Source organism: Colletes latitarsis, chromosome 4 (assembly GCF_051014445.1).
Source record: "Colletes latitarsis isolate SP2378_abdomen chromosome 4, iyColLati1, whole genome shotgun sequence".
Classification (NCBI taxonomy): domain Eukaryota; kingdom Metazoa; phylum Arthropoda; class Insecta; order Hymenoptera; family Colletidae; genus Colletes; species Colletes latitarsis.
The window spans coordinates 35,659,082-35,684,946 of NC_135137.1; the positions used below are offsets into that span (position 1 = coordinate 35,659,082).

The following is a 25,865-nucleotide window of genomic DNA, read 5'->3' on the forward strand; positions in this document are numbered from 1 at the left end:
GATCGATTAGAAAAATGTTTACCTGTCCAACGTGTGATAGTGATAAAAAATCATATCGACGATAAAATTTGCAAGACGATTATTTAGTTTGTCCATCGACCCGGACGTATCGCCGAATAATGGAGGCGATTGTCCATCGGGAAGACGTCAAACGCAATTACGTAACATCGCTCCTGCCAGAATGTTGCAGCGTGCGTGGAGCGGGTTGGTTTCGGTTGGAACGATTCGAGCTCGCAATTATCGCGATTCTTGGGGCGCTCGGGGCCTTGTCATTTACGCGGGAACGGTTTTGATCGCGTTTGCACGCGATTGCTGGCGTTCCGCGGTGATTGCAACGCGTGTCAATCTCGAATACCGATGGCGGCCGCGTTCCATAACGAAGCGTCGATGAATGCCACTCTCGCGGCACGGGAACGTTTCGATCGTGTGCGCCGATGAATCGGAGAAGAAAACAGAAATAAAGGAGGAAACGTTCCGCTGGCAGCCTTGGTGCACCGCAATTGAAGCGCAGCAGCGCGCAATTTCCGACCTCCGCTACGTACGATCGATCCCCGGGATGATTATTACTGTCAGGGGCTGCCACCGCGGCGATGCGCGCCCTTTTACGGTCGCCGTTTGCGTATCGACGCGGATCCACGGTGTTCCGGAACGAGGAAAGACTGGTCATTAGATCGCAGAAGAACTTCGAACGCGATACGAGCGATCCTATTTAATATTTAGCTGCAACTGTTCATCCCATTATGTTAGATAATTCACGACGAATGATCCTGTAAAACCCAAAACACCCCCTACGCGAACGACGATATCATTCAACCCTGCATCTTTCATAGGTTCAGACAGATTAGCTCGGAATTGTCTCCTGTCTCGAGACGAATCACCTGCGTGTATAATGCAACCTGGAACGAACGAAGCACGTCGTTTAAAATTGCCAGCCATATTTTTTCCCCGAAGGATTCACTTTTGTCGTACCGTCGCGCGTTTTAAATCATTCAGAAGCCAGTCGGAGTACGTCGCATTATGCTCCGCGTAGACGTTCACCGGTGGCATGTCAGGCGAATTGCAACGATTTCGCAATTTCACGGATCGATCGAACGCGTCTGCACGAGACACGATTATTATCACGGTTCCGGAATCGCTACCAGGTGCGTCTGTTTCGTTCCTTCGAGGCACGGTCTCGCGGTACCGTTCCGCGATCTTCCTTCTACCGCGCGCGTCTTCCTGTTTACGATTAGACGCTCGTCGATATCGCGTTTCGACGTATAGTCGACGATACAAATACAGTGGTTTTCTCGAGTTAGGTTCAGGAGGGTTGCACAGCGATACCATATGGATTCTTCTCGATAGATCATGTTAGGGTGGACTTCGATCCATTTTCTTCTGGGTCTATCTTTAGGGAAGAATCGTATTTAGGACCTAACCCAATCAGTATACAAGGTGTTCGGCCACCCCTGGGAAAAATTGTACTGGGAGATTCTAGAGGCCAATATAGGAGGAAAATCAAGAATACCAATTTGTTGATGGAGGCTTTATTAAAAAGTTATTAACATTTAAAGTTCCGCCCATACTGAATTTTTTTCTCGAAAATGCGCAAGATTTTGGGGGTATGTCTATTCACCAAAAATGATTGGAATTGACCCCCGCAACCGAAAATAATTTTTTTAGAATTAATTAAAAATTTTTTTTTTCGTCGAAAAATTTAGGCACCCCCCCCCCCTGTCGATTTTTCTTAAAAATTCGTTTTTCATTTTTAGTAATTTTGTTTGACACCCTACAGAAAAGTTGTCTAATATTTTTTTGTAGGTACCCATGAGCTCTACTTCAGAAAAAAGTTTCATTGAAATATATTCACAATTGTAGGAGTTATGGCTGTTTGAAAATTGGACCACTTTTATGGGGTTTTTCTCATTTTGCGGGGTCAAGGACCAACTTTTCGAATATTTTTGCGATTTGTACATATTTTCCATCAAAATACGCGTAGTTTGCTTTTTTAAACATTAAAATCGTCCAATCCGTTCAGAAGTTATGACGTTTTGAAGATTCGCATGAAAATTCGGGCAGACATTTCTGGCCAGAAATTATATTTTCGGTAAGGAATTTTTTTCTCGAAACTGAGTAGGATTTCGGGGGTATGTCTGTTGACCAAAACTGCTTGCAATTGACCCCTGCAACTAAAAATAATTTTTCCAAGACGATTCGAAAGTCTTTTTTTTCACCCAAAACTTTCAGCACTTACTCGAATTTTTTTCTCGAAAGTGGGTAGGATTTCGGAGGTATGTGTATTCACCAAAAATTCTTGTAATTGACCCCCGCAACCGAAAATAATTTTTCCAGAACGATTTGAAATTTTTGAATTTAATTGTTAATAACTTTTTAACGATGCCTCCATCAACAAATTGGTATTCTTGATTTTCGTCTTATTTTGGCCTCTAGAATTCCTCATTAAAATTTTTCCCAGGGGTGGCCGAACACCCTGTATAGTATCAATATTGTAGTTGATGCAAGCATTGATCCTCAGACGATGATCCTGGGTCACTTTTGTCACTGACTAGGGTCGACAACAATTTTTCTTAATATTTTAAACGAATGAATCTAGATGTTTGTGAAGTTTTTAAAATAATTTTACTTAAAATATTGAATATTTAAATAAGCAAGTGTCCCAAGTGGATTCCCCGAGCGTATTCTAGAGTCTCAGTTACCGAGATGACGCCACTGTTTTGAGTCCCATTCTTTCCAGGACTGTTCTGTCGCGAACCGTACAATACACTATAGTTTCTGAGAAGTATATTTGTACCATCGACTGTACCTAGACGCCAGTCGGCTTTTCTCGTCCAGCTCACGTCTTGCCGTTGCGCTAAACCGCAGTGCACGCGTGTAAATACCCGCGTGCAGACGCGTGGCGCACGTGTATCGGTAGAAGGCTCCGGTTCAAGGCAAATAACCCCCGGCTCAAAGTGCTGGTAATTGATTGCAGCGTCAAACCGAGCCAGAGCTGCGGATCCCAATGCTAATTGTAAATTAGCTAGCCGAGGTACGCGAAGGGATATTTGATCGTCGGCATTATCCACCGTAAGATTGTTGATACTACGAGACGCGCTGATAGAAAGACTTCCTTCTCGAGCCTAACAAGGAAACACTCGCGAAACGATCATTCCATCGAAGTTCTCGGTTATATTCGATGGGGTGAAAGTAGGGGTCAAATTTTAACGTTTTTCTTTGCACAATCGAGACTCGAAACTAACGTTTATATAAACTTTTGTTAATTTCTTGTGTACAATTCATCTCTGAAGCGGGTCCAACATATTACAGGGCACCACGTATAATGCGGCTGCTCATATAAATTTATAACCGGAACTATCCCAACAAGGAGTACCTGACGAAACTAAGATTAATCGTTGGATAACCGAGGATAGAAAGAACGGAGTTCGTATCATTACAAACGCGTATAATTAGTTTTTAATGAAGCGTCCGAGCCATCCTTAATAGCCCGGGAAGCCAAAATGCCCAACATCCACGGCGACCGGTCGAACGATGAGACTCCGTTAAAAAATCGTAAAACAGTCACCCCGTAGGAGCCCCGGTAAGTTATATCCAGCGGAAGCCAAACAATCCTTTAAGCGACTGCGCCTTTAACTACCGTTTAATGGTTTTTATTACTTCCATTTCGCGGAGTGATTTTTAATCACCCCTCGGGAATAATTCATCATCCTTCCGTTCTTAACCCGGTCGATTAATGATCCCGGGGCAAGATCCTGTTCCATATTTATCCCGACCCTTACCCGGGACCCGTTCGTCGAGCAATAAATAAATTTCGTCACGCGATGGCCACAATTCTTCGTGCAGGACGACTCACTCCAGCTATTTCGCGGATCGGCACCGTCCGGGGCCACCCTTTCGTGTACGCGAACACAACCCCTCTCGGGCCGTTGGAACGCGAGCGTCCGATTGTAAATCAATTCGACGCATCGGAGGTATTTCAGTTAAATGACACACGAGTGCCCCGTGGAAGGACCTCACCGTTGTACCTCCAACCCTCTTTTTCCTCTTTCCTCCATTTCCTCGACTTTCTTCAACCGTTCACCGCGTTTCTCTTTCCCTTTTCAACCCCTGCTTCTCGTCTCTTCTCCGGCCAACTTCGTCCCCGGTTTCTTTTTTCGTTTTATTCGTGTCTTTCCGCCTCGTTCACCCCCTTTCACCCTGTGTCTCTCTCTCTGTTGGCCATGCAACCCCGACAGCCTAGGATTCTATACGGTTCGGGTATAGAATTGAATGCGACGCATTGTCCGGCGCAGTCTGACCGTACGATATTGCGGGAGGAAGAGAGGGACTGGGAGGAAGATAGCTGGGAGGGTCGAACAGGGCGAAGAGGAATAAGCGAGGAGGGCGCCAAGTCTCCCGAATGAAACGAGTGGAACGGGAGTCGAGTTATGTTCTGTCCACCCTTGGCCAATGGACGCGTTAAATTATGCCTTGTCTCGACCGGGTCGCTGCATCCAGCTCTCAAATACACCGATCTTCCTCGTTGTACCGACGTCGCGTTTCTACGGTGCTTATATCACAGACGAGGTATACAAGTAGATCTTACATCGCGAACGGTTATTCACTTGTTAACAATGGTTAGGTAATGGTCATCGATGGTCAACAGTGAGGCTGACATCAATAGCAAGGGTCCAAGAATGGCCAAAAGGTGGGACCAACCGAAATAGTTCTTCTATAGACCAGATTGTCCTCGACTATCAACTTTGTCTTTGTATCTCCCCACTTTTCCACCTTAGGCAGAGGTATATGGACAGTCACTGCTATCATACTCTTTCAGTACCACTGAGACTTTCAAGCGGGTCGGATCTCGCGATTTCGGGCTCCTATCTCTGAAACTGGACTGACCACTACTGATCAGTGACGGTAAGAATTGTCTAAAATTCCTTTCCTCACTTCTAGTTTATTATCTGATTCCAATTTCAACAATGAAGAATATATTTTCTATGTATTTTGTTAGGTGATTAGATAGGTTGGATATAGGCGAATTTAGATTTATAGTTAGGCAGGTGTTTGGTTAATCATTATGTTAGGTAGGTTATTTTTATTTGAAAACAAATTCTTTTGAAAACTCTTTCAACTTTCTTCGTTGGTTGTGCATCTTTCATTGTTTGCACTTTATTAATGGAGGGTTGTTGGGAATCGGTTAGGGCGGGTCTCCATTCGCAGCAACCTCCTTGCGGTGAGACCTGGGTAATATTATTCAGCGTTTAATTAATAATCGTATCACTCTTAGCTGGGTAATGCAATCATTAATTAAAAACTAAATAATATTAGCAAATTGGCTGCGATCTGTCTTGCATAGGTCATCCTAAATATAGAGCTTCTTCACTAGGTTAGTTTTTATTCTCATTGATTTATCGAAGATTCTAGAGTATTGTCACAGACGAGGTTTTCATAGTTGACCAACGCTCGAATTAAATTTAAATATAGAAATTCGTAACTCTGGTAGGAAGAATTAAAGCCACGCTATTTTGGTATGCCTTAAATGCAGTTTCCATAAATGATATCCATAATAGAATTTGGTTGGAATGGTAATCGAATACCGAGACGACTCGATATTTCTCTCCGGACGTATAATATTCAAAACGAGAACGATTCGCGACGGCACGCGCGCGACACGAGACCGCTAATTATTTTTCCGACGCGCAATTACGTCCAGCGAAACACAAGCGGGACATAATATCCGGAAACAGGAGATGTTCCGGGCGGAGTAACGCGGCATAATTGCCGCGCGATGTAATAAATTGCCCGACTCGTGTCTCCGTTTCGGCTTGTCCACGGCCATGTGGGAACAGTTATAATTAGTCGTTGATATTATCTGTGCACTCGTCGAGGCGCGAGCTGCGTATAACGTTTCCCCGAATCGTATCTAACGCGACATCGAAAAAGGAGGAAAACCGTCGGTTTAAATTCTTTTCTTCCCTCTTAAGTGCTATGGTACTCGTGCAAGCAAATCTTGCTTCGAACATACGTTTATATTTTTGGTCGATTCACATTTATCGTGGGCGAGACAAAATTCTATACCAAAACAGGAAAAATTTATAACTGTAGACGTTCTGCAAGAAAGAGTCGACAAGTCTTTTTTCTAAGAGTTCATGAATATCCAAAAGGTCATTTTGAGATTCCTGGGGGTTCAGAAACGCTGCAGCGACGATAAGGAATCTCGACTCACCGGGAACGATTCGATCGTTTCGTTTTTTCGCCACATTTTCCGCGTCTTATTCGCGTCCACGTCCCGTAACGAGGCAGGAACAGGAAGAGTCGGAAGTTTTATAGGCGACGGGCCATGTTAAAAGCGAGAAGACATCGTCGCTGAGGGAGGGCGGATGCGAGAAATAAGGGAACAGCGTCGCGATTCAGGAATCGCGTAATGAGACTCTCAAAATATAGCTAACGACGATTGTCGAGGGTCAGTCTACCGTGCTTTAACCGTAACTGTCTATTTTTATTATTTTCTCGTCCTCCCGTCGTCGACCCTCGATCCTCCCTTCCTCCAGGGAGAGGGGGACGGGGGTGGCCAGGCTGGCTGTTCCTTTATCCTCGACTGCCTCGACGCGTCGCGGCGTCGGAATAGCTCGGCGATAAATTTAAGACGCTTACTGCTTTCCGATGCCGGAGAAACGAGAAAGTCCGACCAGGATCGCGTCGATGAACCCCTCGACGAGAGTCTCTTCGATTTCGTCACGTAAAGTGCTTAAATGTTGCACGAAACTCGACGTTGAATTTTTAGATTTTCGTTTCGATCGAAATTTAAGCGTAAGGAGAGAAAGGATTTACTGGTCAGACCATATTCAATCCCAGTCTCTTATCGAATTAACAGGATCAAATTTAGCTTTTACACTATTTATAGATTGCGAATGTTTATGCATTTTAATTCTCAAAAAACTACAGAATGCACTTAATACGTTAAATTGAAATATGAATTATCATATTGAAGGGATGAGACAACTCTCTACGAGATCCACAATTTAATTATTCTTTCACCATTAAGATTCTAACTGAGAATTCGCCCCCACCATAGCAATCATTCCAACGCAATTCACAGCGAGGAAACTATACGTATAGCATTCTGGACTCGAATTCGATCCAACAATAGTAAACGCAGTTCCAGACCTAATGCAATCCCCAGTTACACAGATCCGTTTTCGTTCCCAATAACACGAACGACCCCAAGCGACCGTAGTCAATTATTTTCGTTGCTCCGAATAAATCAAATTATTACTCTTTTTTTCCATAGCGTCCGTTCGACGATAGCAATCACGACAATAGGAACGCGACATTTTTTATGGGGTGCGTTTCTTTCGGTGCTTTCGTCGCCTACACCCCCAAAACAATAAGAGGAACCGGACAGCGGGGGACGCGAATCGTTATAGTTAGAAAATCCGTCTAATAAAACGCTCGTTTCCCGGGCATCGATATCCTGTCTCGTGACGCGGCAATAACAAACAGATGACAAAAAAAAAAAAAAAAAAAAGAAAAAAGTTGTCGGCGAATTGATGCCAACGAGTTCGCCCGGGGAACTACATTTTCGATATCAATCACGTACGAACAACGCGGCCCCGACGAGAGCATCGGGGAAATTTTATTTGAAGCCCCGTTTGTACGACCTACGAAATGGGGCTATTTTTTAAAAAACGCTCGTCGCTTTTTTCCCCCCGTTCATTTTTCGCGCTCGCACCGCCCGGATACAATCCGATTCGCCCACGCAAACGACAGAGAAACCGCGTTTGGAAACGTACTGTCGCGCGTAACGGGACGCTGCTCTCTTGAAATTTTTATACGGCAGGAAAGTCTTTTATCCCGGTTACAGGAACAGTATTTCATTTGAGAAGAATCTCCTTAACCTAATAATTGCTTAATATATTTGGTAAAAATCAACCTTAAGTAAAATAATTCCCTCGAGATTAAGAGTCCACTCGAGGGTTAAATTCGTATTGCTACTGTTATTTTGCTTCGTGGAATTAATTTTTCAATCACACTTAGCTCTGTACCACATCCTTTACCACATATTAACACACTTCTTCGTCGATTAAATTTGGGTTATCCGATCTTATCGTTAGCCTCTTTTCCTCCGAAGAGGCTCTCGAGCAGCAGCCAGAGACCACTGTCGCTCTCGTTGGAAGGTCGTTGGCTCGCGTCGAGAGGAAAATGGGTCGTCGTTTCCACCGCAATACCGAGCACGATGCAGAAAAACGCATAGAAAGTGGAAAGCGGGAGAAAGTCTCGTCGGACGCGACAGAGAGCAAGGAGATAGCGCGAAGGGAGAACGGATACAGAAGGTAGGGAGCAAAAGAGGGGTAGCCGTGATTCGAGCGGGGTAGAAGCGAACAGAGGGAGAGAGAGAGCGTTGTCAGAGCACGGTGGCACTTTCGTACGTAAAACAAGCGAAATGGTTTTGACATGAAGTGCTGGCCACCACCGGTGGGAGACGTCGGGTAGGGCGGCACCGTTCCATAATCCATTGTGTCCAGTGCCAATTAAACGGTGCTGCCATGCGTATGGTCAGGAACTAACCGGCCGTTCTCAACACGATCATGGACCTTCGCTCACGCACGGTCACGCATACTCGCGTGAGAGAGCGTAAGAGGAGTGCGTAGATAGCTGGAGGAGGAGGCGAAGGCAGAGGTGGAGGACCACCGCTGATTGGGGAGCATCTGGACCTCTGCTCGTACCGGCAATTACCGGACCGGGTTACCTATAACTGTACACCGGTACACCCACACGCCGAGCCCCTGTGCGTGAACGGGTGCACAGGCTGTTTCATAAAATGGTCCGTGTGGACATTGTTTAGGCGATGGACACACGGCTGATGCACGCTAGACTTTGCCTATCTCTTTCGTGAATATTCGTATTGTACTTTGGTCGTTTCTAAATATTTTCTAGGGTGTTCCTCAAAAAACGAAAAATTTGTACTGGATGGGGAGTTTACATTCTCTATGTTTCGTGCTATGTCATCACTCCCATCTTCCTTCGTAGAGCTTCCCCCCACGCATTTAAATTTCGATATTTTTGCAATTGTTTCGAGGTGTTCAACCCTTTGCACTCCGAATTATATTTCAATTTTGTTACTAGCAGCTCCCGACGCTTTTAAGTGTTTTATTTGAAATTTATGTTAACTAAAAAACAGGGTAATTTAAAGAAATAGAGGAACAAACAAATTTATTTAAATATCTGGTAATTTTCAAGTGTACATCTCTTTGGTTTGGACTTGAGAAAATGTCGAGTGGGACTCGACAAAGGAGCTCCTGAGATAAAAACTGACATCGAGGAGTGCCAAGGGTTAATTCTCTGTGTAACACTTTGACTGTCACGTCATCCATACATGGGTGACAAGACACTTTACTTTGAAACTAAAACAATTAAATCTCAAGCAGTAATGTTAAAGAGAATAAATTTGAACAGAATTCCACGTGTTAGAGAACAATATACTCTATTTACATGGTCCAATCATGGCCACATAGAAAAATAACAAAAATTTTAAAAATTGCACACTCTGATAGATGTCAGTTTCTGTTGATGAATTTATCGGTAAAGTGGCGTTAAAATTAGCTTAATTATGGCATGATCATCGAGTCCGATGTTTCAGTGAAGCAGCCTGTAGGGGCATCGAGGTGCGCGCGTGTGCGCGGCCGCACGCCGTGCGTTATAATCGCGATGGGTCGTCAGTCGTGCGCACCGGATCAGTAGAAATCCGTTGATTGGTCTCTGCCACTTGATCCGAGCCAGACTATCCTCCATCCGGGGGCCTCGGGTTTTCTCCGCGACGATGTCGCCCCGACTGCTGCGGTTTCTCCCGGTTCCCGGGTCGCGTGCACGCTCGTTGCACAAGGCTCGATCGGTTATTCGAGACGTTGGGGTTTCCGTACGGCGACGAGATCCGATTGTTTCTGGTTTGTTTGACGGCCCCGTGCTTAGATTGGGAGCTCGATATCGTTTCCTCCGCTCCGAATTAAAATTCGACCACCCCCCCTTTTCCGGCATTAAATTCCAGTTTCGACGATCCTCGCGACGGCGACCGACCGTAAAGGAACACGGAGTTCGGATGTTTGTTCTCCAGCCGTTTCCGTGGCTCCGTCGTTTGCGCAGAATGTTAACCCTTTGCCTGGGACCACTCGCGATCTAACACAACAAAAGTCTGTTTCGTCGATCCCGTTTCCGAGATAAATCGTTACCTGGATTGGAGGATTATTTATTTATTTATTTGACGGGTAACACTCTTTATGAAAAAGTGATTTGACAGACATTGTGACTTACACAGAAGATACATTGATCTCTACCTACCTAAATACGCAGGGGAGACTACGAAGTTACAATAGTGCTTATAATTAAATATTCAAAGACTCGAAGATCCTAATAATCTGATTGCCTCCGCCTTAAAACTATCAGAGGATACATTAAAAAAATTTTAGTCGGTTTCAAGTGAGTTGGCTAAATTACAAATTCTGCTAAATGTATCAGGAACGTTAAAATTCACTGAAGGATTAAATCCTGAACTTTTTCTTGTAAATTCCAGAGAAAATTGAAGGCATGTATTATAATCATATTTACTCGTAATTTTATTAATACAGAAAATTCACGCTACGACTTAACACGTGAAGACAATCGAATTACGTTATTGGACGCTAGGTGATATCTTGCAATTTCTCTTCTTTTCGAAACTTAGATCGTTTCTCATAGTGTGCCTCAAACCGTCTTCGCTCGAACATAAATTAAACTTAAAACACTGTTTACAATGACTGAGCTTGCCCCCATATTTTCTCAAAAAGCTACACGTAAAGTCGAAGGCGTTAACGTACCCAGAAGAGAAGTTCCAAGCTGGATTCTAAGAAACGTTCGGGCAAAAATGGCGCGTCGAAACTTGGCGTGTATGATTTACGGGTCGAGCAGTAAGGAGAAGCCAAGCGACACCATACGTTCGAACAGCGCCAGCAAATGGCCCGTAGCCATTTGTCGTCGCGTAGCTTCCTATCGAAAATGCATTCGGTGCAAGATGCGCGTCGGAGATACGACGGTCGGGCACGTACAGTTCGTAGCTCTCGTTTCTGCGCTGACACACGATTGCTCCATTCATCGTGGCAAACGTATTACGGTAAGGATCGTCCGGCCCAGCGGGGTCGCACGATGCAGATGTAATCGCGATATCTGCGTTTGTTAATGTAAATCCGACGCGCTACTGGCATTTATAATGCGGCGACCGGTCGTCTCTGTATTCACGGCTCGTCCTCCTCGCGCCATCCCGATCGTTCTAATTGTTTACAATCGTCCGTGTCCGACGGCTTTTAACAGCGATCGTTTTTACGGTCCCCCCTTTGTTCGATAGTTTTCTTCTCAATTTTTCCCTCGATAAGCGACGCACCGAGCCCAAACGGCGTCGACCAACGTCCGGTTGAGATATCGTTATGGGGACTCGGGAATCGCGAAGGTTACTCGATACGATCCTTTAATCGATGCTGGTAGAGATTTAACCGTCGCTCGTATTTCATCGACGAGCGCTACACGAGCGCCGGGATTAAATTCGTCGGGATATATCGCGCGCGAAATATCGAATTCATGTTTTCGATCTTATTGAAGCAATTGAACGGCGCCGGGTATTATACGGCAGTAACTTCGCGCGAATCAGAGGGACTGTGTTTTATACGGGCGTATAAAACGGCGTAGGTTGTTTCCTGGATTTCGGGCCCGGACGATCGACAAAGGGTTATCGGTTCCGGATCTTTCTCGGAGGTATGACCGATGTATCTGCAAGACGAATCGTTCCGGGACTCGGGGTTTATTGGCTCCTTCTTCTTGAGATTCGAAGCCACGAACGTGCCTGGAGAAATTTTCGACTTCGTAGCGAAACGCTGTCTTGTTCAATTAATCAATAAAAATCTACGATAAAAATTAATTTAAAAGAATCTAAGTCCATAAAAGTCTCCATGACATTATTGCGGATTTCGAACGTTCGTATCTCGTGTCTCCTGCAATTTTCTCGGCCGAAAATTGCGGCTGTAGTCGGACCGGGTCACGCGATAACGATAATCAAAGGATACGGGCGCAGGGGGGAGGAACGTTAAGAGTCGAGGAGCGTCGCGACACTAAAGCTCGAGGATTCTCAAAATAAAAGGGAGAAGAAGGAGGTTCTCGCGAGACGACGGTACGCGATATGAATCTCCAATCTAGCGCGACGTACTCCATTTCACCGCGTCGCCCCCTCGTCGCGGAGCCGCGTCGCGATCGCGGTGCACGGGGCAAACCAGTTTCCTAATAAAATAATAAAAGCTCTTTTCTTGCAGGAAGCAAAACGACGAGCAGGACGCGGGGCACCGTGTACGTGTGGCTCCCCGTCGCATACGTATGCGCCGACGCGCGCTGCCTGGTTGGAAAAAGACCGAGCCGGAGTTGCAATAAAAAGAGGAGTACGCGAGTGAGTCAGGGGGGAGACGAAGAAAAAAGGAAGAGGAGGCAGAAAGGGCGCAAGAAGGTAGGAATAACGGCCGGGGTTCGAAACGCACGTGGTCGGACACGTGTGTCCACGTGAAACGACCACTTTGCGGCAAGAATTGCCTTTGCCTCCACCTTCCGTCGATTTCTTCGCTCGATTAGTCCCGGCGCGTCCTCGGCGACGTGTCGATGCCCCGCGAGGACACCGGGGGAATATTCAATCTTCGTCATTGAATACCGTCCACGAAATACTGTATTCTCCGGGCGAAACGCCATCTTCTTGTCGCCAAAAATAATTTATGCCCCGGGCGTACCGATAATTATACGATGTCCGTGCACATTTTTCTTTTTGGGTCTCGACCTTCGATGGAGATAACACGTAATTTACTGTGATGTCTACGTTATGCGATACAAAGTTTTCCTACGTCGACAGATTCCATTCTTTATGGTACAAATAATTGGAGGTTTCTGAAAGGGTCTCTGCAATTAGTTTGATCTTTCGATTATTCATTGAAGGGCACTGCATTCTCTAAAATTTCTTTCATTGACACTAGAACTACCGGTAGTGGTCAAAATGACTTGGAATTTCTAATAAAAATTATTATTTCCATTGCATTATACGTTTCTCCAAGTATCTGTCATTTTAAATTCTTTGGTGCAAATAGGTACACTGTAAGTGTCGGTTGTTCTAGGGTTAACCCTTTGCACTCCTGTGTCGAGTATATTGTGCAGTTTCCTCGAACGGAAAAATACCTGCAGGAAGAAGAGAAACCAATTTCTTTTGTCAAACGTGCGAAAGAAACCCACAAAATACAACAGTGTAAATGACACTGAATTGTTTTAATTTCCCCATTTTTAGTTAACGTAAACTTCAAATAGAACACTTAAAAGAGTTGGAAGCTGCTGGTAGCAAAATTGAAATATAATAGGGAGTGCAAAGAGTTAACAGAGAAATTTTATACAGAAAAAGAATCCCGCGTTTTCCAAAGCCACGTTTGCAATGTCGTTTACGCCATTGGAACACGTATCGACACGCGATCGCGTCAACCGATCCATACGCCAGCAAATAGACACGGACGACATCCGATCGTCGGAATAAGACGCCTGACCGCCGCCATTTACGAACACACGTTTATCGCGGAGTTATCGATAACGATCGATGACAATCGCAGGATTTATAGCGTCCAAACCCTCGGATTCGATGATTTCGTATACGTATATATTTCTTTACTTGCACCCCCGTTGGTAATTCACGCTCTCCTCCCTGTGCTTCTTCGACGCGTTATTATCCCAGTCGATCGCGGGATCGAGCAATAATTCTTCGTCGTAGGGCGAGAAAAACGATTAAAGGTCCGGCCGTAATTATTTTCGTCCGTCGATTGAATAAACGTTACCCCGGGGTCGGATCAATTGGCATTACTCTGTCTTTTCCGCGATCCCTCCCCACCTCCTCGGCATTAAATACAGTTTAATGAGCGTAATGGCACTTTAATCCTTCTCCGTGCGTACGCCTTTGAAGTACGGGCGTCGAAGAAAACTCTTGAGCCGCCGCGAAACCGAGGCCTCTTCCTTCGTCGTCGTCGTCCTCGATGACGGGGGTGTGGGAGGAGGAGGGATAAGGAACTTTCGCGTAAAGTTTTCCACCGTATAACCAGCGGTTAACCAATGGACGGCTGTCTACTAGTTACACCGTGGTCGGTTAAACTCCGGCCGAGCTTCGGCGACAACTTAAATCGTTATATCGGATTACCCGGCTCTACCGCCAGGAAGAATATCTCGAACTGTTCGCGGGGATCGGCAATTTATCAGACTTTGCTTTTCCGATCGGTGCTCCCGTTCTTCGAGCAATTATAACTTAAGTGATTGCAAACTTCCGCGGAAAGTTCTGCGGGCCCGCTGAGATTGATAAAGAAAAGAACAAGAGGAACGCCCGTAGAGAGAGAGAAGAGAGTCGATGGCGTTGGCGAGAAATAATAATAAAGTTTAATATTTAATCAGAGTCTCCGGGTCGATCGGGGGTTTCGGGACGGGTCGTTTGTAATTGTTTTATCGTTGACTTGTACGCGAGACCTGGCTGCTCGCTGTCTCATTACCGTCCGGGCGTTCGCGTTATTATCCAATTAGCATCGCGCAACGTTTAGCGCGCTTCGTACACCGGAAACCGGCGCGTTGGAAATTTTTCTTTTCTCATATTATTTTTAAAAACAGGACTGTGACAAAGCAAAGCTAAGAGGAGCACGCGTCACATTTTATCCTGGACGTGTCATTAAACTACGATTACTAAATAGCAAGACGTCAGCGATTAAGAAATGAAAGATCGTATAAGAAAATTTGTCTAGTAAAACATAAATTGTGGGAACCTACGAGACAGCACTGTAATCGAATGTATGTTCTCGACTTAATTTGTGAAATACATTTCTCCTTCGTCAGGTCAGGTTAATAACAGCATATGGTTGTGCCTGGCCTCTGCCCTGTAACTGTATATTTATCTCTGTTTGTACGTACCATAGATCATTCGTGTCTTCGATCCAGCTCGTATTAGTAATAGAATCAATATCGTATTAATATTATTTTATACCGAATCGTTTTGTTACCAACAGGGATTATTGCAAAAGTTATTATCGAAGATATCGGAATGGTTCCAGTTACGTTCACCAGCCTGCGATACGATTCGCGATAAAGCCTTATCGTATTATAATTACTTACAGTTGTCTATACCGCGAATTACGGCCCTCGAGAGCACTTACTTTTCCGAGAATATTTATTAATTCGGTCGCCCCGCTAATGATCGAGTAAGTGCTCGTACTCCGGTCGAATCACTTCCGTGTACATAATTCTATTTCAGAATGTATCTTAATACGTTGGATGCTGGCGCGCGATTGCGTGACGGTTACGAAAAATCATTAAACGCATTACACTCTTCCTGGGCCTCGCGATTCAATTGCCTCGCCACTTTGTGCTCGGAGAACACAGATCCACGGGGCTTGGCGAAGCCTGTCGTATCAGCCAGTCTGAGTCATTATCGCGCCGTGAAATAAAACCTCGAATCTCTCGAACGAGGACCCTGCAGCTAACCATTGGCTCCGTAACCATTCCCCGGTTGTCCAGCGTGCTATCTCATTACCAGGCATCTCCGCAATTATTATCCAATTAGTACTGCGTAACGGTTACCGCGTATACCGTACGGAAAACCAAAACGGGCTCCGTACCGCGGACTTAAAAGACTTAAATGCGAGGGATATTGCTCTAAAGTGAGCTCGAATCCTTAAAACAGACCTAGATAACAGTCTGGAATAGCGAGTAAAAGATAAACAAATGTAATAAGAATTTTTAAATAATTTTTATATCTTGGTAGCAGTGTAGTAATCCCTCGATATAAGACGTAATAGTGACTTCAATGACAAAGAGGAATAGAGTCAAATCTTTTTGTTATTTTTCAGCTACTTTTTCCATGTATAATGTATGTACAGATACTCCTCCAAGTTTTTGAACGACTGACATAGATGAACACGATCCTTTCAGAGCGTAAAAATGTTAATTTCATAGCCGATGGAAAATGTTCGATCCCTGAAGCGTTGCCCAACTCCGCGTAACAGTTAGCGTGGTTCCCTCGTCGGAGGAACGAGAACGACGGGTAGGGGGAGTAGCAGCGAGAGAAGCGCGAGAGGAGAGAGCGGCGGGGTAAGGTCAGTGCCGTGGACATAATATGGTTAGTGACCGCGTGACGTCACACCCGCACCACGTGACCGCGATAAAACAAGCCTGTGCCTGGTGGGGATGGAGGTTACGGTGGGTGGGGGGGATCGAGAGGGGAATTGCGGATTCGCGGAGGGGTCGAGGCGTAAGGGGGCATCGCGTAGTACTACGCCTCGTACTACACGTGCGTGCGTGTGTAAGACGATAACGAGGATACACGCATTCGCTCGTGGCGGGCACGTAGTACCGCGTACACGAGAGAACAGAGTGAGAAGAGAGAGAGAGGGAGGAGAGAGTTCCTCGATGCACGAAGCGCAATAAGAGAGCACGATTAGAGCAGGCTTACGCGCCACGGACGGGGACGCGCGGACCTCGTGTTTGGAGATCGGTTTAGCCGGTGGATTCGAATGTTCGACGCGATGTTTCGTACGTAGCCTCGGGTTGTTAACCTCGCCGGGGCCCGCGGCTGAGCTTCTGGAGGCCCGTGATACGATTACACGAACTACAATTCTACACGGTCAATTATCACTGGTACGCGTTGTCCGGCGAAATGTCTTCGACCACTTTGGCTTTGAGAACACACTTAACCCTTTCCTGCAGGGTTAATTTACTTTTGAAACTAAGGTATATCGTTATTTCAAAGAAACATTCGCATATTATATGTATGATAACAAATTTGACCATCTTTAATATCTTTGGTGTTTTGATAAATATGCAGCCTTCATATCGAATGCTTTGACATTCGAATCTTGTTCAAAAGTGTAATAACTATAAACTAAATTAAATTCTCTGTTTTCGTATAATCTTGCAAATCTATGTATTCGTGATTAATTCTAGCTGGGCTACATTTTGATATTTGATTCACTCGGAGTATTTGTTCAACAGTTTGTGCATCGCGTAAATTTCCTCAGAGCATACACATTCGGATTTAATATCGTAATTTCAAGGAAGCATTCGTATATTATATCTAGAATAACAAATTTTACCATGTTGAATATCTTTGATGTTTTGATAAATATGCAGCCTCCGTATCGAATGCTTAAATATCCAAATTTTATTCAAAAGTATAACTAGAAACTTGATTAAATTCTCCGTTTTCGTACAGTTATGGAAATCTATGTATTCGTAATTAATTCTAGCTGGTCTACATTGGGGGCTACATTTTGATATTTGATTCACTCGGAGTACTTGTTCAACAGTTCGTGCATCGCGTAAATTTCCTCAATGCATACACGTTCGGATTTAAGTTTGGTACAAACGCTATCGTACTGCAGACGATTCGAAAACGTTATGCAATGAATCGCGATCTTCGTAACGAGCATAATGAATTAATTCGCGACACGGAATTTCTAGAAACGCGGCAACGATTAGACGGGCGAAACGTTCTCGAACTCCCCGTTATTCCTAAATGGGGTGACTCGCCCGACATAAAATATTTCCAGGCCGACGTTAACGCGTGCAATAACTTACTCTCGCCCGTGCGAGCCGCGATATGCAATTGCGGCGTCGAGTGCACGCGTTGCGTAAACACGGTATATTATTTCATGTAATTCGACCGCGCGCTCGCATAAATATCGTGTACATCGAGCGCGGGAGATACTCGCCCCGAAAGGCTTAACGCGAACGTCGATCGACTGCATCGACGATCAGCTACTCTATCGAACATTAAGAAAATATTTTATTCGTTTGCTCATTTTATCTTGCTAAACGCTTGCCATTAAAACCAGGGTCACGCGACGTTTTTATGTTCTTCCTTGTCTTACAATTGAAAAGATTTCATTGTTTTCAATTAAGTAAACTTAATTTTAGAAAAGATCACAGGTATTCCATCTTGATATAAATATATTTAGACCCAGAACGCGATGATTGCTTTTTCTAAAAAGCCGTCGACAAGGTTCGTGAGTAAATAAATCGCAGTACGAGCGCGTCTTTTGTTCGATCGAGTTCTCGAGTCCGCAGAGCGAGCACGCTGTATCTGGGCAATGATTAACGCAGGAGGGAAAGGGAGAGCACGGGGAAACAGAAGGGCGAGTCTGAAAAAAATGGGGGAGGAAGAGGCGGGAGTGCAGGAAGATTCGCGTGGAGGAACGATAAGGAATTGTGCAGGATGAGTGGTAGCTTCCGTATCGAGAAAGGATGTCGCGCGCGCGTGGGTGGACACGTAGACGAGGCCAGGGACGCGTTTTCTTTATCGTCGCTGTTGCGGATTTAGAGGACGTGAACTAGGAAACGTCGCGTGAATCGCGGTCTACGCGTGCCCGTATTATTTCATTATCGCCCGTCTCGTTCGAAGTCCCGATTCAACGAATGTCGAGCAACCGAGTATTCTAATCTCGGAAGCGGTCGTTTCGCGCAACAGCCGAGACCGGGATCGTGTTTTATTCACGACTGAAACCAATTTTAAGCAGATTTCAACGTCTAAACTTGTCTCCATTCTTTCGTCCTGACTCCTCGGTCGAACTTCCAGCAACTAAATGCACAGCGACAGCGGAGTAATCTGAAAATCTTTCGAGATAGAGACTGAAAGTTTTAACAACGCGTTTCGGGGCCTCTGTCTCACCGTCTGCAGACGGAGATAAGACGTATGAATATTTCGCGGGAGCATTTTAGAAGCGGAATTTGAAGGGTAATAACGCGGCCTCGCCGTGCACGTTCGACATAATGTATTCCACGATATTTCGACGTCTCGCGTCTCTACCGTTTTCTCGATACGCATCTGCAATTCAGATACGGCCGCGTCAATCCGATCGTCGCGGAATAGTCTGCATTCACACGATATTGTTGTCCTTTCAAACGGGATTCTCGAGACGATTCGAAAAATTCAGGCATCCTGGAAGGAACTAGATATATTAAATTTTTTAAATAAATTCTTCCAGTCGAAGCGAGATATATCGGGAGATATTAATTAAGTAAATCCGTGGGACGTTGGAGCTTGGCGAAAAAGTTGCAGATAAAGTATGTATATCGGTCAGCGAAGTCGGCGTCGAGGGTGAATAAAAATGGCGGGAAGAAGGAGAGGATAGAAGGCCGCTAATGGAAACGTCAAAATGTAACGGCGCTACGAGGCACGTATAAACGCTCGGTTGTTCTGTAATAATGCCGGTATTGTTGAGCTTATCAAGCGAGGCTAATTGGACGCGAACAGCTGGGCCGACTAGTTGCTGTTCTACGACGCTCCGAAGCGACCGCCGCCTCTACTTTACACTGATAATGTAATGGGACCTATCTGGAACACAAAAGCCGACAATAGTTTAATGGATTTGTCTCGAATTGTCACCGAGCGTCAAAACAAACCGATGGCGGGACTTGGGGGAGCTCGAATTGTTCTCTCGACAATGCTCCACATTAAATGCATAATTATTGCAACGCGAGCTGTTAACGTCGTAGCTGGATACCACCGTGCGCGTGATTGCTGGTCACTCGTGGCTGATCGCTGATCCCATCTTGTGTATTTAAGCGTCCAACAGCTTCTGTCGTGTGTCGAATTGCTAGGATTATTCCTGGGGGCGTCGAGCTTGAGAAATTGAGAATCATTCGTAGAATACTCAGGATTTAGCTCTTATAATTTGGGGTGTGAAACTTGGAACTTTAAGTTTTTAGGATCTGAAAGTTCGAGTTTAAATATGAAGACTTGGGAACTTCAGATTTTGAAGTTAGAAATATGTGATTTGGGGCTTCGAAATTTTAAACCTGGTACCTTGGAACTACAAGCTTGAAATTTGACAATTTTAAACATTGCTTTTGATACTTGGAACTTGAGATTCGAGGTTCGAAACGAGAGATATAAACGTCCAACTTGAATCATAGATCCTTGAACTTGAAGACAACAATTAGTACTGGAAAATAAAAATACTTTTCCTTCCAATAAATTACGCCATTTATCGTCTGACGTAATAACGTACTTAAACACGTTTTTCAACAAAAACTTGTAAGCACGCGTGAGCAAGTCGTCGGAGTAAATAACGGCGTTGGTCGTTTATACTGCAGCGACTCTCGTCTCGTGCAAGTAAATCCATTTTGCGTTCACGAGAAAAGTCATTTGCTCGTGCGAGGAAACTTCGCTTGGCGAACTGTCATTAAGGATCGTTCGCTATTAAGCTCGCAAAGGGGACAGGAATAATGCAGAAATACGATGCTGCGTGTACTTCCTGTTGTAAATCACGCGCGTTTAATCGCTGCAATACGACGAATAAATATTAATGCAACGCGATTGACGATGAATCCTCGCTATAAAAAAAAAAAAAAGAAAAATTCAATATTCCTAAACGGCCGCGCTGAAAGCGATTTCTCATCGCGCGCTATTAAAATCATGACCTTCGCTCGATGTGCTCGTCGGGTTTTCATTGATCTGTTGGCGATCGTATTGACGCCATTTTTTTGACGTTCGAACACATGGTCGTCTATCTTCGCGTCAAAATGGAATGCAAACAAGCATCGAAACGATTCGATCGCTTTTTCTAGCAATAACTGTACACCATGTGACATGCAATGTCGATACTCGACATCTGCTAATTCTAAACACGAATCAATCACTTTTTACATTCGTTGCTAAGGATCAGATATTTATTGAGATCTTCGAGCAGTAAAACTTGGAATAATATAAAGAACACGTAAGTTTCTATAATTTGTGTTCACAGGATATTTTGAGAAGTATTTTACTCCTCGAAGATGTCAGCAAGGAAGCAGCCGATAGTTTCTCGATCCCCCAATAAAGAATCGCTATTTAACATCCGATAATTCTCTGGATATTACGTCCAAGGACGCATAACAAACGAGCCATCGTGGCTTTTCAAGTTCCAACTCACCCCTGAAGCGTGAAACGCTTTAAACTTCTTCTTTCTATGCATTTAAACCCACTATCTTATCATCGCTGCGCGAAGTATATTTTGTGAGCCGCTCATAATACACGAGCTAAATATTCAGCAAACACGTTTAAGAGCACCGTACGATCTAATAGCCTGAAGCATACTTGTCAGTTACTTAAGACCCGCGACGCACAAGCTCAAAGTAGTTCAACGTACTGCGGCTACTTGTTAGAATCCTCGGCTGTTGCTAAACGAAAAATGAAATAATATTCCTCAAGGATAGGTATGATTAATTCGCAGTCTTTCCAGTCATTACGGAGTGGTCGGACGTTGTTGGAGAACGTATACGATATTCATGCGTGACCTGGAAATGATACACAACACTGACTCTTAGTACTCGTACGTAGTTTTATTTCCCTGCAAAACCGTGGTCCAGAAATAGAGATTTACTTGCTGCGTCGAAGTATTATTAAATTAAACGATGTAGAGTCGAAGTAAACGTTCTTTGGTACTTCTGAACGACTTGGTTTCAAAGTAGAGTTGTAAATTAACTTGTAATCATTGATATGAAATTCGATATCTGTGTGTTTGTGATTTCTCTACAATTTCTATTATTTTCTATTAATTTTCGTTTGTTCTCGTCTGTATCTTTTAAAGATCCCTATCTTCGATCATAATTCATAATGTTTATATCTGTATGAGAGGTACTCGAGAGGAACGAATAACTTTCCCCGACTCTACCTTAGAGCTGTATTTCTTTATGTTTAGTAATTGTGTGTTAGAAACTGGTCTAAACTCAACACCATCCAATAGATAACACCGTTCTTAGGCCTCGTTTAGATCAATAGAACCCGTATTCCGTTTAACACAGTTCTCTTTTGCTCTTAACATACATCAGCGTTTATGATCGCGAAATTACGTAGTCTGTGGGTTAACTGCCACGTCTGTCACGAGTAGACATATCTGCTACTTTCCAGTGTCTATTTGTGGCATATCTAGTCCATAGTCGCTACATTTTATAATTATCAATTACAAATCACAGTTTTCTATATCTAGAGATCTCCTAATTAAAGTATCATTATCTACAATTTTACAACTATCTTCTTCTTTATCATGAGACTGTGGTACAATTTTCTCATAACGTTTACAAATTATTCAAATTCGAGTTGGCTGGATTTGAACCGTGATTTACTTGGAACGTTGTAGTTTGCACGCGATAGAAGCGTGTGGAGGTGTCGGTTATGTGTCGGAAGAGTAAGTGTTACGCACAATGCGATCGCAGTAATAATAGCATCGTAGCGATACAGAGTTCGCGTAGTACGCGAGCAGAAGCGTAAGAAGCGGGGGATACGCGATAATGCTGTGTTTTGTCACGGGAATATTGACGAAAACTAACGCGTCACGTGTACGCGCGCATGGCTTACACGTGGATACGCCGTTAACGGCCATGTGCGATTTCTTGCCACCGTGACGCAATTATCCCGTTTTTGGCTCGTTATGCACCCAACCGTTCTCCTCCTTTTGTTTCCGCGCGTAGAACGCTTGTTTTTAGCGCGCGAACTACTACCAATCGCGCCCCAAGAATTCTTTTCTAAATACGCGCTGTTAGACTCTTCAAAACAACTTTGTGGCTTTTGGAACAATGACTTTCGTTCCTTAAAAATTTACAAATTAAATTTTATTCGTTTGTTTGGTCACTGAGATTTATATTCACTTTTCTTTTTATTTCTTTTTGCCATGGAAATTACTATGCAGGCAGAATTATTTAGCCGCGTCCAGCACTGGCCTCGTAACGGAAGAAATGCGACGAGCTTTATCGTGCTTCTCGCATTTTTCGCCGGAGTATCGTAAAGCGCGATTATGCTCGCCGTTTTAACGCTGCGGGCGACAAATGATTACCAGCCATCGTGCTTTGGTTTTTGCGCTTTAGAGAACATTCGACTCGCGAACCATCGCTCGAGTTCAAGCATTTTCCTCCTTCCAGTTCGTAAATAATTAAAATTTTAATTCACATATAGATTTGTGCATTTATGGGAGATTTTGATTCTCGAGAAACTACAGAATGCACTTAATATACAAAAGTACACAAAATACTTAAAGTAAGATACGAGTTATTATATTTCTCCCTCTACTAAAGTTCAATTTCATTAATTTTCGACGCTGAACATGTTTCACGAATAGAAATCAAATTTTACGCTCGAATGGTGTGCATTTTCGAATCGAATGGCGGAAGTTCGATAGTTGGGTGGTTTTTAGGTGCCCACCGCGTTGGCGAGAAGTTGTTCCCCGCGACGAAAGGTCGAATCGAATTTGTATCGACGGCCCGCTGGGGCGAAACGACCGAATATATTAACTATCGCGATACTCGATAATGGTCAAGTGGACGACTTTAATAGAATTAAACTCGAGTAGAGTTTCATGTTGATTTTAACGAAATCTCCGCCGTCTCGGCGAGCGCGTAGCCCGACGTCGCCGGGATCCGAAACTTCGCCACCAGGTTCTCTCGCCTCGGTTTATCGAGTTCGAAACTAGTCGAGCGACCAATCGGGAGGAGCATCGCGTAAAGTCTGTCTCTCCGGAGACCATGGCTGTCCTTGGGTCCGGCCAAATTAGTCGATAAACCCCGGTTTAAAGTTACCGAACTTCTAAACAGCGGTTCAAACCGCTCCCTTGTCCGCGACAGCACGCGAGTTTACGCCCCCGCAGCGCGCCACGGAAAAATAAAGCAAAGGGTCGGATCGACTATGATAGGAAATTAAAGCGTTCGGAATGCTCGTGATTCGAATTAATCGGGCGTCGATCAAAGTGGCGAGGGTTAATTGAAAATATCTCCCTTTCTTCGTATTGTTTTCCCTCTCGTCTCGGGGAGACTGTGACGCGGTCAGAAATTTAGCAAAAGGGTGTAAATTGTTAGATATTCGGTGGAAATAGGTTGTGGTAATATCTTTACTTTTGTACATTCGTTCTGATCATTTTCACGTTTACGTTGCCCCACTGTAATCATCCTTGTTACCTTAGAAATGGATAGTCGTTGCCAAAAATCGCGGATTCTTAACATTAAATCGAATTAAAAATTCCCTTTTAGTCGAGAGCACGTCGAAGGGTAAAACTCGATGCATCGATCCGCGTTATTTCCTCCCAAGAGTTCGTGCGTCTCATTCATCGGGGCTCGCAATGGCGACGAGCTTCCTCCGCGACGCAAATCGTCGAATCTCGGTATTATCGGTCGGGGGCATTCATGGAATTCGCGGGATCGCGTTTCCATCCCGCGTTTCCTGAAGATAAGCGCGGAGATCGCCGCAGGAGGATCGATCGCGATCGAACCGTGGCATCGAATTTCATTGCTCGGTGGTTAGTCAACGCGACGAATATAAATCGCGTCGACAGCAACGTGGAATGGTTTCGAGCACGCGTAACGATAGATAGCCGTTATCAGTAGTTTTTGCAAAGCGAATCGCCCGACTGGTCGCTTCCCATTGGCCGGGACGGTGACTCATTTGGTGAGCAATAATAACGCTCTTCTCTACGGGCCTCCGGTACGTCCCACTCCCCCTTCTTTACGTTTCTGAAGCCCCGTCTCGTTTCAACCGTCGGTTTTCAGCGATCGAGCCCGTCTCCCTTCTGGCACTCCTATTCGTATCTCCGTGGCGCGTCTTTTGCGCTGCAGCAATCTGAGTGGGTCAGCCGGATAAAGAAACCTCGATGGCTCGTCGTTGTCGTTGTTCGTAGTTGACGACGACGACGAGGACAACCGACGATGAACTTCCACGTTGGCAAATGGTCATTGAGTCAATTACGCGGATAAAGTGCACCATTGTGCGGCGCAGCGGCGATTTTTCTAACCCCGTTCGCCCGTCGGCGACGTTTACACGGTTAGCCCGCGGATAACGCCGCCTGTTTAATCACGCGTGAGTTTATTTTCTACGCGACGGTCGCGTGTTCGACGCGCGGATCGCTCGAACGCGACGATGAGTCGTCGCGTAATCTGAAAAATAATTAGTCGACCAGCGAGTCGCGCGATCTCGATATTAATTAGTCACTTTTCCTAGATACCGCGGTTAGTTTCCGACGCCACGCAAAATTAGACGTTATTAACCCTTAAGTGGATTATTGGGACCGCTGCAAGTTTAAACTAACAATTATTTAATATATGTAAATGTAACTATTTGAAAATTTATGTGATCCTTCAAAGGAAAATTGATTTCCATTTAGTCAATTGAGATTGAGAGTCCACTCAAGGGTTAAAGGGGTCTTCTACTGTAAAACGCGTTTTTTTATATTCACTTCTATTTTTATTGTTTGTTTTCTAAGAAAAATATGTAGTCTGTCTTGCCTACCACGACCGGTCATAAGACTGGTCGAATGATTTATAATTTTTTGTGAAAAACTAGACAAAATTTGGTACCAAATTCTGGTTAGCTTCCTATATAAATAGAAAATATACGTATAAGAAAGACGAAAGGAGAGAATCTTCAGTTTCCAGTGCCTTAGAAGAGTCTAACAATGCGTATTAAAAATAGTTAAACTTTAGACGCGTGCAGTTCCGGAACTACTAGTGTTTTATCAAAATTTGAGTAACCGTTAGAGGTGACAAGGTCTCCCCTTTAAAACGGTTTTTGGTTTTTGTCGATCCGACTTACCGTTTCGGAGATATCGCAATTTATGTAAAAGGTAATTTTTTAGATTCCGCTATCCACGCTCTCTCCGCCTTACGAAGGCGTATTAACGCGTATTAAAAATACTAAAAGTTTAGACGCGTGCAGTTCCGAAACTACTAGTGTTTTATTAATTATTAAGCCACTGTTAGCGGCGGCAAACCTTCCTCTTTAAAACGGTTTTTGGTTTTTGTCGATCCGACTTACCGTTTCGGAGATATCGCAATTTATGTAAAAGGTAATTTTTTTA

At 44.4% G+C, this 25,865-nt stretch overlaps 1 long non-coding RNA gene across 1 annotated transcript in view; it reads left to right on the top strand.

Moving 5' to 3' along the window:
- Positions 1 to 25,865, top strand: part of LOC143341107 (uncharacterized) — a 59,359-nt gene that overhangs the window by 15,655 nt on the left and 17,839 nt on the right. The window contains exon 2 of the long non-coding RNA XR_013079559.1: positions 12,312 to 12,499. This is a non-coding gene — a long non-coding RNA (uncharacterized LOC143341107). The remainder of the gene's footprint in view (positions 1 to 12,311; positions 12,500 to 25,865) is intronic.